The sequence below is a fragment of the Misgurnus anguillicaudatus genome, chromosome 22, assembly GCF_027580225.2.
Source record: "Misgurnus anguillicaudatus chromosome 22, ASM2758022v2, whole genome shotgun sequence".
NCBI classification, from domain to species: domain Eukaryota; kingdom Metazoa; phylum Chordata; class Actinopteri; order Cypriniformes; family Cobitidae; genus Misgurnus; species Misgurnus anguillicaudatus.
Genome location: NC_073358.2, coordinates 43,627,293 through 43,645,361, shown reverse-complemented (window position 1 = coordinate 43,645,361; position 18,069 = coordinate 43,627,293). Strand labels below are relative to the sequence as shown.

General features: G+C 38.5%; 1 long non-coding RNA gene across 3 annotated transcripts in view; it reads left to right on the top strand.

Moving 5' to 3' along the window:
* The window catches only part of LOC129439791 (uncharacterized), a 61,898-nt gene that overhangs the window by 30,830 nt on the left and 12,999 nt on the right, over window positions 1-18,069 (top strand). For all 3 annotated transcript variants that reach the window (XR_008642926.2, XR_008642927.2, XR_008642925.2), the window contains exon 3: window positions 5,122-5,222. This is a non-coding gene — a long non-coding RNA (uncharacterized lncRNA). The remainder of the gene's footprint in view (window positions 1-5,121; window positions 5,223-18,069) is intronic.

Sequence of the window (18,069 nt, the reverse complement as noted above, 5' to 3'; positions counted from 1 at the left end):
TGCTTCAACACATTCTAACTGACCCACTGATGTCACATGGACTACTTTGATGATGTTTTTATTACCTTTCTGGACATGGAAACTGTACATAGATTTTCAATGGAGGAGACATAAAGCTCTCGGACTAAATCTAAAGTTAAAACATCTTAATCTGTGTTCTGAAGATGAACGGAGGTCTTCCAAGTTGAGAACGACAAGTCAGGGTAAGTCATTAATTACATTATTTTCACTTTTGGGCGAACTATCCTTATTTAGTAGTCACGCTGTTCCCTTTGGGGCGGGGGCGAAAACACAAGCCGCTTATATACAGTATGTAGATACGCGCAGACAATGACGCTCCCCGCTGCACGCTAGAATCTCCGGAAAAACAAGCCGAATTCAACCGTAAAATGTACGCTTTTAAATATACAAAAACTGCTATCTCAAACATGGAGGGGCTTCTTCGTGATCTCAACTAACAGATTCTGCAATAAAACGAAAATCACAAATTTAAAAAAACTTTGTTTCTCATTATCTCGAAACTTGTGCTGCCGACTTGTGTCACTGGTTTCCGTGACGGGTCACATATAGTCATGCAATGTCTGTCTAAACAAAACTTTCCCCTGAATTTCAGTTTCAGACATTAAAGCACATTAAAATACAGTGACAAATAGCTCTAGTTTTCCCGTTTCATTAAAAAAATCTGAATATGAACTTCTGCATGCATTTTATAAGGGCCATTTGGTTTTGTGTCCGAACTGTCAAGAGTTATTGTGGTTCCCTCAGGTCTTCAGCAACAGTAGCCAATTCAAAAGCACTGCCTATTCATCTAACAAATAGTTCAAGCAGAATAACATTATTTTTACTGTCACTCTGAATTAAGCAGCCAATCAACAACAACTTTCCCATTTCCCAAAGAATTTGATGAATTGCCACATTTTGTCCAAATCCGACCTGTTCCATGATGCAAAACAAAAACAAAAACACAGTCTCTTTCATTGTGTTTTGATCAAGTGGGCTCTTAAATCAAAGCGCAATCAGACAGCATTGATTTTTTTAGCCTTTGTGTTTTTACAAGGCAAAATTTAGCTGAGCGTACAATTAATGTAGGAGATCTCTTTCTTTCTCCATCTTCCCGCTAAACAACAACAAAAAAAGAGATAAACTAACATTAATTACAGATTTAAATCCAGGGTAATTGCCAAGACCTTTATCTCTTGCTCCCTTAAACACCCATCAGCTTCTTTCCTTGATAGCAGCAGACCCGATATACAGTAGTCTTGTGGCGTTTTTCCATTGCATAGTACCCCACGGTTTGGTTTAGTTTGGGTCGGGTCAGCTTACTTTTGGGAGCTTTTCCATTGGGTACAGTATGTAGTACCCGATACTTTTTTTTAGTACCTCCTCGGTTGTGGTTCCAAGCGATCCAACCTGATACCAAACGAGACGCAAAAACACTGCAGATCACTCATTGGTCAGAGAGAATCAACACTACCAGCGCCATCGCTTTAATGTAAGATTAGCTTTAACTTCATGCTAGCTTGCACTGTCTCAAGCAAACATGTTGTCATCTGTGCTCTGCTATAAGTTCCCAAACTCCCTTTTAGCAATGAAAACATCTACATGTTGAGAATCAGGGACACCATTACAGTTTTTTCCAGCCTTGCAGTTTGTGGCAGAACATTCGCGACGAGCACGTCAGCATTATATGCTTAAATGCAACTTTAATGAGGCTCAGCAGAGCACGTCTACCGACGCCATGTTTGTACAGAAAGTGTCATGTGAGACAGAGATAGTGATAAACGCGATGTGCAAACATCTATTTGTGGTGGTCAATTTAAATTTTGTGTTGGACTGAGAAATAAATACATGTATGAGAATGTACAACGACGCAATCACTTGTATGATGTCACAGCAGTAGGCAGCACAAATATAACGACACGCGAAGTGATACTAAAATCGTTGGAAAAGCTAACCAAGCCAAAGTGAAGGGACCTGACCTGACCTGACCCAAACCAAACCGTGGGGTACTATGCAATGGAAAAGCACCATTGTATAGTCTATTGTGTCGATACAGACGCCTTAAAGTTAAACTTTTAGCCAGTAACACGTCACCATCAGCAAAAGGAACATGTCTTTCATTGTTTTGAGGCCCTGAATGCCTTTTAGGTTCACCTTATGTCTCCGAGAGGTCCAGCCTTCCATCGAAACCCTAATACTCAGCTGCGCAGTAATGAATGCATTAATATTCTGTTCAATATTTATGTAGCCGCTATCTCCGACCCCGAAATCAGATCTATATGGAGAGGAGCAGGCAACAGGGTTCCTTTTGGGATATAAATAAATCAATTTTGCTAATGAATAGCTGGACGTGTTCATGTTTTTTTTACGCTGTTCAGCAAATGGTAGGCAGAGTCTTTAGATAATGGCTCAGAAAACAACATGTAAGAGCAGGCTTCCCTCTCTGACCGCTGGAGGACAGATACTGTACAGTACTCACAATTATAATTGATCACCCTTTTTCATGTCTGGAACAAGTACACCATGGTAGACGTGTGCATACCGGATACTTTGAACATTTTGGGTCTTCAAAGCTTTTAAAATAATGAATGAAGACTCAGTATGCATACATTTTGCTGATGATGTTTGATGATGATGACATTTTGATGAAGACAGTGAAGGACAATACATTTTTGTGTATTGTCCAGAATATTTCTATTAAAACTTAACACTGTATTTCATAACTTTTGCCCTTATTTTTAACAAGTTAATTTAATTTAAAGTCACTATGTTAATGTATGTTAAATCCAACCCAACAGCATAACTATGAACTATTACAATAAGCTTACTGCTATGAATCGGGGTAAGGTAAGGAGACAGATGACATCTACATTTATGCATTTAGCAGACGCTTTTATTCAAAGCGACTTACAAAGATTATGAAACAATAAAGCAATTTGTCAACACTCCTCTGTCTTCTTTTTCGTTGGATAACTCCTCTCCCAGGGGCTTACGTGATAGCAAAGTGTCCATTGAATACACACTTTCGGATCTTGCCGGAAGTAGTAGGTCATCTGGGTACTTTTCACCTACTGTTTTTGGAATGCTATGAATTCGAACATACTACTCGCCTCGCATACTGCTTTCCGCCAACTATATAGTATGGAAGTAGGCGATTTCAGATGATTTCCAGCCTACAAAACATAGCAACAGAACTTCAAAATAAGAGACATGACTAGGTAAACACAGAACACGATTATTACACATGTATACATTTAAGAAAAGTTTTATTTATGTATATTTTAAATTTATATATAATATATTTTTTTAAATCTAAATATATCCAACCCAAGCTCAATTTCAACTATTATTGTAAGCTTACTGCTATGAATCGGGGTAAGGTAAGGAGAAAGATGACATTTACATTTAGGTATTTAGCAGACGCTTTTATCCAAAGCAACTTAAAAAGATTAGGAAACAAAGCGATTTGTCACAGGAATGCAATAATACAAGAAGTGCTTATAGCACTGATTATTTATGTATGTGTATATGTGTATATGTATGTATGTGTATACACTCACCTAAAGGATTATTAGGAACATCATACTAATACTGTGTTTGACCCTCTTTCGCCTTCAGAACTGCCTTAATTCTACGTGGCATTGATTCAACAAGGTGCTGAAAGCATTCTTTAGAAATGTTGGCCTATATTGATAGAATAGCATGTTGCAGTTGATGGAGATTTGTGGGATACACATCCAGGGCATGAAGCTCCCGTTCCAGCACATCCCAAAGATGCTCTATTGCCGATCTATTCAAATCTTACCCTGGAGGGCCGAGCACTACAGAGTTTAGCTCCAACCCTAATCAAACCTAACCACCTGTGATTGTCTAGTGATCATGAAGAGCTTGATTAGCGTGCTCAGGTGTGTTTGATCAGGGTTGGAGCCAAACTCTGCAGTGCTCCGGCCCTCCAGGGCAAGACCTGGGGAACACCGCTCTATTGGGTTGAGATCTGGTGACTGTGGGGGCCATTTTAGTACAGTGAACTCATTGTCATGTTCAAGAAACCAATTTGAAATTATTCGAGCTTTGTGACATGGTGCATTATCCTGCTGGAAGTAGCCATCAGAGGATGGGTACATGGTGGTCATAAAGGGATGGACATGGTCTGAAACACCACCAGCAGCCTGCAGTGGCATGATGGATCCATGTTCCCATTCTGTTTGCGTCAAATTCTGACTCTACCATCTAAATGTCTCAACAGAAATCCAGGCAACATTTTTCCAGTCTTCAACTGTCCAATTTTGGTAAGCTGATGCAAATTGTAGCCTCTTTTTTCTATTTATAGTGGAGATGAGTTGTACCCGGTCTAGTCTTCTGCGGTTGTAGCCCATCCGCCTCAAGGTTGTGCGTGTTGTGGCTTCACAAATGCTTTGCTGCATACCTCGGTTGTAACGAGTGGTTATTTCAGTCAAAGTTGCTCTTCTGTCAGCTTGAATCAGTCGGCCCATTCTCCTCTGACCTCTAGCATCAACAAGGCACTTTCGCCCACAGGACTGCCACATACTGGATGTTTTTTTCCCTTTTCACACCATTCTTTGTAAACCCTAGAAATGGTTGTGCATGAAAATCCCAGTAACTGAGCAGATTGTGAAATACTCAGACCAGCCCTCATCACATTTCATTCCCATTCTGACATTCAGTTTGGAGTTCATGAGATTGTCTAGACCAGGACCACACCCCTAAATGCATTGAAGCAACTGCCTTGTGATTGGTTGATTAGATAATTACATTAATGAGAAATTGTACAGGTGTTCCTAATAATCCTTTAGGTGAGTATATAAATAAATGCTTTTTATAAACAAATATAATAAATAAGAAACGAGCTCAGCTCTGAACAAGAGGGGCAGTTGCACTATATTCTTTCTCTTACTTTTAAACAGTCAATCTGTTATCTGTTATCTTTCCTCATTTATTATTCCCACTACAGTATCCTGCATTTCACTGTAAACGCCAATCAATAAGCAACCGATCCACCTTCGCTTTGAGAGGCCATTTGTCAGTCTGAGTTGTCTTTCACCAGCTCAAGTAATCACATTTCTCATCCTTTTGTGTTTTTCTCATTTGTTTTTTCCTCAGCATGGCTGAAGTGGTTGTGAAGTGGGCATGTTTCAGCCGCAGTTAACGTCAAGCTACGTCTGCAGTCCTACGCAAACAGACTCGCTGCAGAACTCCTGCAGGTATATCTACCATATCACTTACAGTACACATTCCCTATACAGATTCAGCACTTTACTTGCTCTAAGGCTCAATCTAGACTCATTATCTTAGATGCTTGAGCTAAACAGAAGCTGGTAGCTTTAACATACAGGATAGGGAATGTTTACGGCAGTCTGTGGGAATATCATTTACGATCGCTCTCTTTCTCGATATCTGCTGATTCCCTCAACCAGACTGCTGGTGTGAGTCACGGTGGTGCTATGTTACAATATGATGCATAGCACCTTTCCTTCTTAATCAAACTCCAGCTGTGTAGCAGTCATAATAAACATAGTGCGGGGCAGTAAAAACATCTCAAGTGAGTTCTCCAGAGTGCCAGATTGAGAGCAAAGCTTTGATCAGTAACTGGGTTACTATTTTGCTTCATATTCGGGTAATCTTGTTCTGTATTTGATGTAATTCTATATTGCACTCGACCCCCGTGATGCTGATACTTTCCGGCTCACTTTCAGAGCTCAGTGATTCCTGTACTTTGCTGTAATTCTAGTGCACACAAGTAGATAATGGTTAAACAACTATTAAACAGTATTAGAACTGTTGGTATTTGTAGTTTTACATTCTAAAAAAAGCTGGGTTATTTTCAACCCATTGTTGGGTCAAAAGGGAATGATCTCAGACCATTGGGTTGTAATTTAATCTTTGCTGGGTTGTTTTAACACATTTTTAGGCAAACTATAAACATTTTCTGGGTAATTTAAATCAACGGCTGGACTTTTTGACCCAGCACTGGTTGAAAATAACCCAGCATTTTTAGAGTTTATAATAAAATTTTACCAAAAGTGCTTGGGTAAACAAGTGACATGATAAAATCCATATTCAAATACATGACATTTTCATTTAAAGAGCCACACAGATCCAAAATCGAAATTGACCTGCATTGCAGTGTGTCATGTAGCTGTCCATCAATATAAACAATGTGCAAAGTAGTTGAACCAAAAGTGATTAATAAAGTTATTGGCTTCTAAAGTAGGGAGTTGACTCTGAATCGCTGAAACGAGTCGTCATATGGATTGAATCTCCTGCCTGTCTTTATCCACCTCACACGAAACACTTTGCATAATAATCTCCGCCTACAGCCTTGCCCGCGGGAGAAACGAAAACTATGATTTGCCCACAGCTAGTTAGGGTGTAAACATCATATCACGCTGTGTGTTCAGTTTGTGTTGTTTTCACTACCAAAGGATGAAGCTATATGAAGAACTTGTGGTTAAAATTACTTTTTCAAGGAGAAAAGATACCCATATGGTTCAGTACCCACTTTATTTGGAACAACATGCGTCTCCTAACCACAACCTGTAAGTTTCATACTTGCTTAAAGGAATATTCCATTTTCTTAAAAGAAATATCCAGATAATTTACTCACCACCATGTCATCCAAAATGTTGATGTCTTTCTTTGTTCAGTCAAGAAGAAATTATGTTTTTTGAGGAAAACATTCCAGGATTTTTCTCATTTTAATGGACTTTAATGGACACCAACACTTAACAGTTTTTTTCAACGGAGTTTCAAAGGACTATAAACAATCCCAAACGAGGCATAAGGGTCTTATCTAGCAAAACGATTGTCATTTTTGACAATAAAAATAACAAATATACACTTTTAAAGCACAGCTTCTCGTCTAGATCCGGTCCAGCGCGACCTAGCGTAAATGCGTAGTGACGTAGGAAGGTCACGTGTTACATTACAAAACGCACATTTGCGGACCATTGTAAACAATAAACTGACACAAAGACATTATGTAGTATCAGTTGACATACAACAACGTCGGAACGGTCCTCTTTCTCAACACTTGTAAACACTGGGGTGGAGTTTCGCGTTCGTCCTCTGTGACCTCTTGACGTCATGACGTATTGCGTCGGGTCACGCTGGCGCATCACGACCGGATCTGGACGAGAAGTTGTGCTTTGAAGGTGTGTATTTGTTGTTTTTGTTGTCAAACGTGACAGTCGTTTTGCTGGATGGGACCCTTGTGCCTCGTTTGGGATTGTTTGTGGTCCTTTGAGACTCCGTTGAAAAAAAACTGTTACGTGTTGAGTTAAGTATTAATTGTTGGTGTCTATTAAAGTTCATTTAAAAAAGAAAAATCCTGCAATGTTTTCCTCAAAAAACATAATTTCTTCTCGACTGAACAAAGAAAGACATCAACATTTTGGATGACATGGTGGTGAGTAAATTATCTGGATTTTTCTTTTAAGAAAATGGAATATTCCTTTAAATGAGGTTAAAATGTTAGTGTCTGTCGTCGTTTTTATTGCTTGGTTTAATGATGAATGATGACGTTGTTTAAATTCTTAATATACTGTCAGAGAGTCACGTTAGCAAGCGGCTAACGCATGTGCACTAACTTAACTGTTTTAATTTTTGCTATGGTTCGGTTAGATCAGTGGTTTTCAAACTGGGGGCCGGGGCCACGAGATGGTGTCAAGGGGACCCCAGTTTTATGACATTTTATGAAATACATTAATTTATCATGAATTATGTGTAATTAAACCTAAAAAAAAATAGGCTACTAACCAAAAGCACTACTTTTTTGTATAATTTAATGTTTTTTTTTTAAATGTTGAGTTTTAGAACCGTTTTTTCCTCACAAATTTTCTTTGTGGGGCCGCGAAGGAATGCACCGTACACAAGGGGGGGCCGCAGGCTGAAAAAGTTTGGGAACCACTGGGTTAGCTTACGTACTTGCTTAAATAAATGTAAAACTTTAGTTTCTTTCGTCGTTTTTATTGCTTGAACTAATGATGAATGATGTGTATTGATGTCGATAATGTCTTCTCAGTAAATCATGTTAGCACTAGGTGAATACATGTTGCACTATTGTTGGTCTGTGCCACTGATCTGTGGTCTGTGCGGAGACTGTGTCAGTTGACCAATTAGAGCAGAGTAAGCTACTGAAAGGTGGGGTTTAGGCAGATTGAGTCGTTGAACGACTTCACACAAATCGTTTGGGGATCTCTGAGAAATGGGGTAATTTTAAAATTAATATTTTGAGAAAATTAGTGTTTTTTTGACCTTGCATGCATTTAAACCTGTTGTCCGGGACTTCTAAACAGTGATAGGACACTTAAAATTTGCATCTTACTGGCTCTCACAGTTGTAAGCTGGTCTTAGTTGGTCTTTCAGCCTTGTCAAGACTGCTTTGTTTACTGGTTTTAAGTAAAAACCAGCTGGTTTAAACTGTTTCATTTTTTACAGCAGGGGATAAATTAAACAAAAATAAATAAATAAATAAAACTAAATTATAGTTTTGTGTGAACCAAATTTGGCTTTGAAATCAACCTGAATAAATCAGGAAACACACAAAAAAAGTACATTTAATTCAAATCTTTATAAACTAACAGCAAATACCTCTATCCATGCAAATTGTGTAAAACCATACAATGTCCCTACATCCATAAATTGGCTTTCAAGCAATTTGAAACTGGTTAATTTACTGATAAACTGTGTTTAATTCTTGGCAATTGTTGATCGCCATTTGTTTCAAACCAAACAGTCGTCCAAGACAAAAGGAAACTTTTGTTGTGGTACCTACGAACCATCTGTCAGCCACAAAAACATTTTTTTTCAAAGGATGAGACAATATTTTAATTACTCTCAAGGGGCCGTTTCAAAGACAAGTAGGTTTAAACCAAAACCTGGTGTAAAACAGAGAGCAGGTGGTGAGAATGACTCTTAGTCTTGGATTGCAGAGCTAGTGAAACTGTATTTATAGATGTGCAGTTAAGGCAGCCAAGCATTTATAATAATATTTTTAGAGATATGTCTGTGGACCTTGTTAAAACAATGCAAAATGACAACAATGAAATGTGTGAGCATTTATATATAAATATAAAAGATTATGGGAATGTTTCCCAGAAAGTCTGGGATTTATTATGTAATAAAGAGGAATAATAAATAAATATACATATTAGTGGTTTTGGGGTTTGCATGTTAAATGGTTTAACTACATTGAAAGTCTTATCTGTATGTGTATCATATACATTTTATATTCTCACTAAATGGTGTCAGTAAATCTACAGTAAGGCACAACATGCATATATTCATACTGGAATATATACAAAACCAATGTGACATCTCTCGTAGTTTCTTTTAGAGACCTTCAAGGCATCATTAGACCATCAGGAGGCTTCTGTGGAAATTGTTTAAAAGGCTGCAATAGTTAACATTTAAGAAATTAAACTTCTTTGCAGGCAGTCAGGCATCAAAAGATCATTTAGTTGCAGCTTTCAGTCTTTGTGAATTGCTGGTTAATTTGCATTTATTTCACATACAAACTGAATATAATTACTCACTGCTAACACATTTCAAAGGTTTCATTTTCCCAGAAACTCATTTTTTATGTCAATAAGGAATGATATTAAATACACTGAACCTCCAAAAAAATCAACCGCTAAACACGGATTACTCACGAGTGAATGAGCAAGTGAAGTGTTTCATTAAATGTGTTTCTAAACATTTGTTCTTTTCTCTCTAAGGAACATGCAGTTTTTTTCTATGGTAACCTGTGGCTTAGTAGGGCAGTCAAGGTTGTCAAGAAAAACTTTACAAAAAAGCATATTACATGAAAGCTTATCATGCTGCTAAAGTGCATAAAATACTATGAAAATACATAATGATGAGAATAATGTGGCACCTTTAAAGTCTTGTTAAAGAGCACCCATTTCATTGTTAAAAAACAATGAAAAAATTTTGTGTATTTGGTATAATACAATGTGTTCGTGTGGTTTATGGTTCAAAAAACACTGTTCCGTAAATTTTTGTAGCTCCAGATTTCCATCTCTTCCTGAAACGCACGGATTCCTCTACAAAACTCATCGATTTGAAAAGCGCTGTGTCCCTGATTGGCCAGCTAATACCTCTGACGTCAGCCGGAAATGTGACGCTCCTTACCATGTTTGAAAGATTATGCAATGCTAACAGGAAGTCCAAAGGGGGAGGAATTATGGTAATGTCGGTAGGGATTAGGGGTGTCACGGTTCTCCAAATCCTCGATTCGATTACATTTGCAATTCTGATGTCACGATTCAATTCGATTCTCGATTTTTAAATGAATTTTTTTAAGACAAAAAATTATATGCCTTTATTATTATAGTTTCACATTTGTGGGCTTTACTTTACACGGAGAGCTTGTAGAGAGAGAATTCCTTCTTGCACGCAGATAGACTTAATGCGCGCGTCTTGACTCCTATTATCTGAAATAAAACCGGTGCGTCATAAGCAGCTGCGCTTCTGTCTCACATGCACGCGGTCTCGCATCTGTCCAAAGTCTAAACATAAACGAAAGTAATAATCCTTACGTATTTGTTCAGTTTTATGCGTTTCATGCGGGCTAAGGCAAACTATACCTTTTGTTTAAAATATAACCCGCTGCATCTTGGCGGCTCTCTCGTGCATGTGCAGAGAGCTGCGCTCTGTCCGAAGGCAGATCACTAGGTAGTAATCCTGTTTATGATATGCATTCAAGGAGTTGTAGCAAAACATCCCTCGTGTTTTAAAATATAAATCGCGTTCTGCTGGATGGATGTTTTTAAAGGCACTTCTGAGAGTTTATTTTCCCCCGCTTGGCAAGCCGACCAGACGTGAGATGGGGGCGTGGCAGCATCAATGATCCCATTTTTTAATTCGATGTTCGGGGTTGTGACTTAATTTCGATCGATTTCGATTTAAAATCGAAATCGTGACACCCTTAGTAGGGATGCACCGATACGGAAATTTTGGCCGATACCGATAACCGATAACTCTTTATATTTGGGGACCAATAACTGATATATATATATAGGCCGATAAATATTCATATTAATTTCAACATGAAAAACTCCCAGACTGCGAACATCTGGTCTTTGCGCTAGACCAGCATACTCTTCTTAAGCCCGCAACACGTGTCGTCTTCGTGCTATGTCACAGAAAGCACCAATCAAAACTTCACATGGCCAGCAATGAGCAAGTGAAGTCGTTCAACAAACCAAAATAATCCATCATTTATCGGCTTTCATTTATTGGCCTAATTTTGCTTTCAGACCGATAACCGGTAATATTAAAAATAAGCAGTTATCGGCCGATAATGATATGTCGGCCGATATATCGTGCATCCCTAAATGTCGGTCTTGTCTACATCACCAATCCCAGGAAGTAAACTGTTGCCTACAATCCGTGTGTTTGTCGTAGTCCAAGAAAAGAGATTTACGTTGGAGATGATAACTTGCATCACTGTTTACTTTGGGGTACGTACCTTTAGCATATCGGTAACATATAGGGTGACCATATGTGCCATTCTTCCCGCAAGCGTCCTAGCCAGGATTTCGGTGCGTCTTCCAGAAGTCGTATTTGTTGACTGTATAACGTCAATCAGTTAAAAACATAAGACATACAATCGTAGTTTCATTCTTACCCTAAAATTAGGGCTGGGATAAACGATTATTTTTTAAACGATTGATCTAGTGATTATTTTTTTGATGCATTGATTAATCTAACGGTTCATTTTATCAGTCCAATTCGACTTCGATTCAATTCGATTCTCTGTTATCTCCCAATTAATTAACTAATAGCAATTTATACATGTTGATTTACATATCTGAATTTAAACGTTTCAATATATGTTTATTGTTCTAAAAATTTCAAAATAAAAAAGACTATACAAGTGCAAAATAATGCATTCTTAGTCAGAGGTAGCATTCAATAAAGCGTTTGCAGCGCATACTATGCAGTTTAGTAACATGATAGAAATCTCAATTTCACATGACTTTATTTTACATGCATTTATGAGCAAAACCTCTTCAATGTGCCCTTTGATGGTCAGTGTAATTTTATAACTTGATTTGTTTAATCCACATTGTTTTCGTGATGTTCTAGTCCATGTAATGACAGATATAAACACAATTATAGACTTAAGAAGCACATACATTATTCTCTTAAGTTTGTTAAGATAGATGAGGACTCATTTACTGCTGTACAGAGAGTGAATGAAAGCGCAGTCTTCTGGCAACAGTGTGTTTTTACATATTTCATTGCTTTCTGTTAAATTGCTCAAAGTCATGACTGCTTAAAACACACTTGGCATCACATTCATGATTTTATGGTAAAATGACACTTTTTCGCGTCAATCCACAAGCATATAAACCATAAACAAAGTACTGTCTCTTTAATTGAGCGTGAGCAGCGCAGCAAAAATAGAACTGATGCAGAAACTATCCCAGCACTGCTGCTACAGGGGTGCATGCTTGTTAACATGGGTGCTGAAAAAAACGTGCCGTGTGAAACCGCGGCACCGCCATTTTGGGTCTGACGAATCGACGTGCATATTTTGCCTCAACATATTTTTTGCATCTACTAATCGACGCGTTGTTCCAGCCCTACTTAAAATGTAACAGTTGCTTTTCTGTAATAATAATAATAATCCTCTATGACGTATGCGGTCGACAAATATGACTTCCGGAAGACGCACCCGAAATCCTGGCCAGGACGAGTCCGGGAAGAATAGCACGTATGGTCACCCTATACTAATACACACTTACACACCAAAGGAAATGTAAAATTGTGAATCGGACAATAGGTCCCCTTTAAGAAATTTGTGTGTAATGAAACACACCTTAATGGGTAAATAGTAAGTATATTGCATTCATAAAGGTTAAATATAAGAGGAAAGCACAAGGCAAACACTGCTTAGCACAAGCTGCGTCCCTAATGATGCACTTCATGTGGACTTGTAGACCTTAAAATGGGTGCCACCCTAAGTTTACAAGACAGTGGGTTGCACCACTTGTCATTTTGGGTTTTACAAGGGTGCTCTTGGGCCCCCCACCTTTTCGATTGATTTGTGCCCTTTGTGTGCACTTTTCCTTAGCCAGCACTTATGCGAGCTTCGCAGCAAACTTTTTCCCAAATATCGAAATGTTACGCCATGAAAGTGTGTTTTTGGTGCCATTTGGGACAGGGCCACCGAAATATAAAATGAAGCCATCACATGGGCCATGAATGCCATGTAATCGTGTAAACGCGGGATAATGATGTCATGACAAATCACACCACAGAAATGTGCATAATCCGAAGGCCATCACAAGACACGTGCAAATAATAATAATAACAAAATGTAATGCTTTTATAGCTCTCCAAAATAAATCAGACAGTGCTTAAAGATCTACTTTAATGTAATGAAATATTTGCAATCTACTGCCAATTTTCCCTTCAATCAAATCTGAAGACCATCAAATATCAGAAAAAGAAAAACTACGTCATAGTTTGCCAAAGCGTGCTTAATTTAGTTGCTGGTTTTGTTTTATTTAACTGAAATGAGTAACTTCACTTTCTGTTCTGGAAGTTCACCATTTCAACTAAGCATGAACAAAAGGGAATTAGATAAGGGAGAAGGAATGAAAATATGAGGACTTGCAGATATGAGAACATCAAAGAACTCACCACCCTTGTTCTTACCTTGTTTTTCTTTTTTCTCTCTCCTCACCGTCACATGTTGTTATCCACAGGCCACAAAAAAACAATGAGGCTGCAATAATTGTTACTAAAAGAACCAGAGAATATTCAAATAAAACCATCTCTCAGACTCTTTATCTCCACTGTTGCTGTAACGCAGCGAGGCTTCACTTCATAAAGAACCAAGAAAGTACAGCACTGTACCGACCTCAATGGGAGAAAGTTACAACATCATCAGCATCATCAATTAAATCACATCTCTTTCATTCATATGTGTTTGGCATATCCAAGTAAAGAAATGATCAGCGTTGGACTGAAGTCAGGTCAAAAAGTGGAGTCTGCATCAAAGCGTGAAAGCATCGATTGGGTGTACTAACAGATGTTAAGGGTTTATGAGATGGATTCTGCTTGCCCACCAAATCAAATCTCTCCACTAAAAACCAACAGACAAAGTGGAAACTAACTAGTTTGGTCTAGTAGTTAAATATTTGGGCTGGTAAGTTTGACAAAAGCAAGGTACAATCTTTACATTAATAACAATTAAGTGTCATTTGTTGCTCGTGTTTTCAAAATATGTGTTTTTTGCATCATGTGAACCATGTGCATCACGTGTTTTGTCAAAACAAGTGCGTGCTGCACACGTGTCAAAGTGTTTATGATTAAAGAGACGCTCACGTTCACAAAATACATGCAAGACACTCACTTAAAGGATAATTCCGGTATTTAACACTTTGAGTCTCATTTCTGGTTTGTTTTGGATGAACTACAGTGATGGACACAGAAATTTTCACAATGGGTCGAGTCTTGACTTTTCGACTCATTTAGAAGCGTCTCTTGACTGCTTCAGAATGGAAGTCAATGGCCATGCACAAACATGACATTAAAAGAACACTTAACATTCATTTTCAAAACTGTACTACTCACCGAGTGGTTCGTGGTGTTCGTTGATGATTAAAAACAAATATATTGGCGCAATTTATGATTTCAATCCGTGTTATTTGCTATAGTGGAACTATTTTTTCAGATACCTCACAACCGCGTATATACTTCCGCTCTATATTTGAGTCTGAAGCATGAATGAACGTAGTCCAACAAACTGTAATAAAACGGTAGCATACTTTCAAAATCAAGTTTATTTAGAACACTTACAACATCCAATATGTTTTTTTCATCACCACAACAATAAGGAAGATATTTTGCAGAAACCCCAGTGCTCCGTCATGCAAGTCAACAGATCCGCACGCTTTAAGAGCTAAAGCATATATATCCAATACAACAGTAATCCCCCATGACTCCGTGTGACATATTGACGTCTTGTGAAGCAAATCAATCAGTTTTTGCAAGAAACTGAACGTTATTTACAACACATTAGCGTGAATGCCAAAGCAGGAAGCGCGCTTTCCGTTCAAGGCGATCTCTTTCACACTGGTGTGCGTTAGTGATGGGTCGTTCGTGAACGAGCGGCTCTAAGAGCTGATTCTTTGTAGCGAACGAGCAGAGCCGAATCTTCAGGCGCATACAGGGGAGCCGGCTCTTCTCAGGGAGCCGAGCCAGAAGAGCCGAATCTGTGAAAAGAGCCGGACTGCCATCACTAAACTGTAGAGCCAGAGCTTGAGCCGAAAGAGCCAAATCAATGGAAAGAGCCGGACTGCCCATCACTAGTGTGCGTTTGGTGGCTGTTGGCTATGGATGTTGGTCTGTCTGCGCCACCTATAGAGCGGGAGCGTGAAGCGCACTTCCTGCTTGGCAAAAGCTCTGCATTAACGCTGTAAAATATTTATATATATATATTCGAATCTCAAAACTGAAAATCAAATGTCAACCCACGGAACGAATATTCGAGTCTAGCCCTACAAATATGGGAAAAATATCTTCTGAGAGAAACCGAGCGAAAAAACTACTACCACATGTAAACAGTCCCTTTTCTGTTTCCCGGCGGCGGAGTGATATATCAGCGAGCAAACAGTCTTCCAAGAGAAGTCAATGGAATTTTACAAAATGCCAAATAAAACACGACAGAAACTGTATTTCGCTACACAACTTGTTTTTAATCATCAACGGACACCACGAACCACTCGGTGAGCAGCACAGTTTTGAAAATGAACGTTAAGTGTTGTTTTAATGACATGTTTGTGCATGGCCATTGACTTCCATTCTGAAGCATTCAAGAGACGCTTCTAAACGAGTCAAAAACTCAAGACACGACCCATTGTCAAAATTTCTGTGTCCATCACTGTAGTTCATCCAAAACAAACCAGAAATGAGACTCAAAGTGTTAAATACCGGAATTATCCTTTAACAGTAAACTCTGATAACGCATGAGATTATGCGAGTATCTGGCAAACCCGAGCGTCTCTTATCATAAACCCTTTAGACGCGTCTGCAGAAGAAACTTATTTTGACAAGACGTGATGCACATAGGTTCACTCGACGCGCCAAACACATATTTTGAAATTACGAACCACACACACATGATGGGCTAAATACATGTTGTAACGAACTTTGCATGGTGTGCCTTTAAAAAAAGAAGTTACCTGCCACTACTGGTTTCAGTGCTGGGTTATTTTGTTGGGTCAAAAATATTTTTTTTCTCTTTTTTGACCCAACACTGGATTGAAAATAACCAATAATAGTGTGCTAGAGGACAATGCAACTTCGGATGAATAATATCACATCTGCCAGGGTCCAACTTTGTCCCACAAATGAAATTTTTGTCACCATTTACTCTCTTGCTGTTCCAAATCCATATGATATTCTATTTCCAAAAGAAAATATTAGGCAGAATGTTATAAGGTCTCACAGCACTTTCATTGTATGGGAAAAGATGCAGCCCTAACATATCATCTTTTGTGTTCCATTGAGAAAAGAAAATGACACCGATTTGAAGTAACATATGTAGTACATTTTTTGAGGAACTTTATCTGAATTCATTTTAATGTTCACTTAAAGGCCTGGTTTCAGAGGACTTAGCCTAAGTTAAATAAGAGTTTTGTAAACATGCCTTGTTACTTATGTGTATTTTGAGACAAATCAATGACACTGGCATATTTTAAGATCTGTCAGTGCAAGTTATTATCAGCTGAGACACCTCAAACACGTGTTTTAGTCTTGGACTAGCCTTAAGCCTTTGCTAAAGGTTGCTAAAGTGGGCTGATGTGAACAAAAAATTGACTGGAGCCTATACAGACTGGATGGATTGATGAACCAATTGGATTTTTTTCCACTGTTGACTTGAATGTGTGGGAATGCACTTCCCCATCATTATACTGCAATAATAAGGCATTAGGGAAGTTTTACTGAACTGCTCAACAGGGATTCTAAGACAATTAAGACACTACAGAATGATTTCAAAGCTCCTTTGAAACAATGTGTATTGTAAAAAGCACTTTACAAATACAGAAAGCGGTATACAAATTCAGTCATTCTAATCTCGAGCAGGGCACTTAACCTAGATTGCTCCAGGGGGATGTCCCTTTATTAAATGCATTGTAGTTTAAATCCTTTTTTTTTGCTTTTCTACTTGCAAATGATTGAGTGTTATTTGAGAAGGGATCAAATTCAAATGCAACACATGCACTCCTAAAAAACATTTTTATTGAATCTAACTTAAAATGAATGTGAAAGTAAACACATCACATATATCAGCTTAGGACTCCTTAATTTATTTGGCCACTGTGATACAGTCAGTAACTACAGTAAACACCTCTGGTATCACTCAGTTCTTCTCACTTGTTAGCGATGAGGTGTTGGTGATTTCCCAACGAGAGCGAAGAGTGAGAATGGTCCTGGAAGGCGAGTATTAAAGTAACTTAAGGCAAGTTGGGCCACTAGGCGGCCATGTTTTTTCAGCCACGCAGAAACTAAAGTCTAATCTATTTGAATGTGTAAAGAGAGACATCCCTTAAAGGCAGGATAGGCAGGAATTATCTAAAAAACTTTTTAAGCTGTCTTTATATACCAATACATAAGTAAAATGTAAGTTCTCTGAAAAGAGAGTGTAAAAATCAAGTGTGTGTAGACCTATTCACTCCACCCCCAATACCGCTACCGCATCGTCTACTCGAGGAAAAGCCATGCGATATACTCTCGTTTGATTGCTTCGTTTATTCCTTTGTTTGCCTTGTTTGCCTTCGCTGACTGCATATGCAGGTACTGTGAGTTCTGAATGCTCTTTCTCTGCCGTACTTTTGCTCTTCAGAGTGTCTCGTGCAAATCAATGGGTGTGCACATGTGTGGGCAGATCCCATAGCAACAGGGGTGGTGCCATGGTCACGAGAGAGAGTGATAGTCGCGCAAGCCAATCATTTGTTTTGTCCCAAATGGAAATAATGTGTTTAAAACAGTCGTGAGAGGTCTACAGACACTCGAGTTTTATACTCTCTT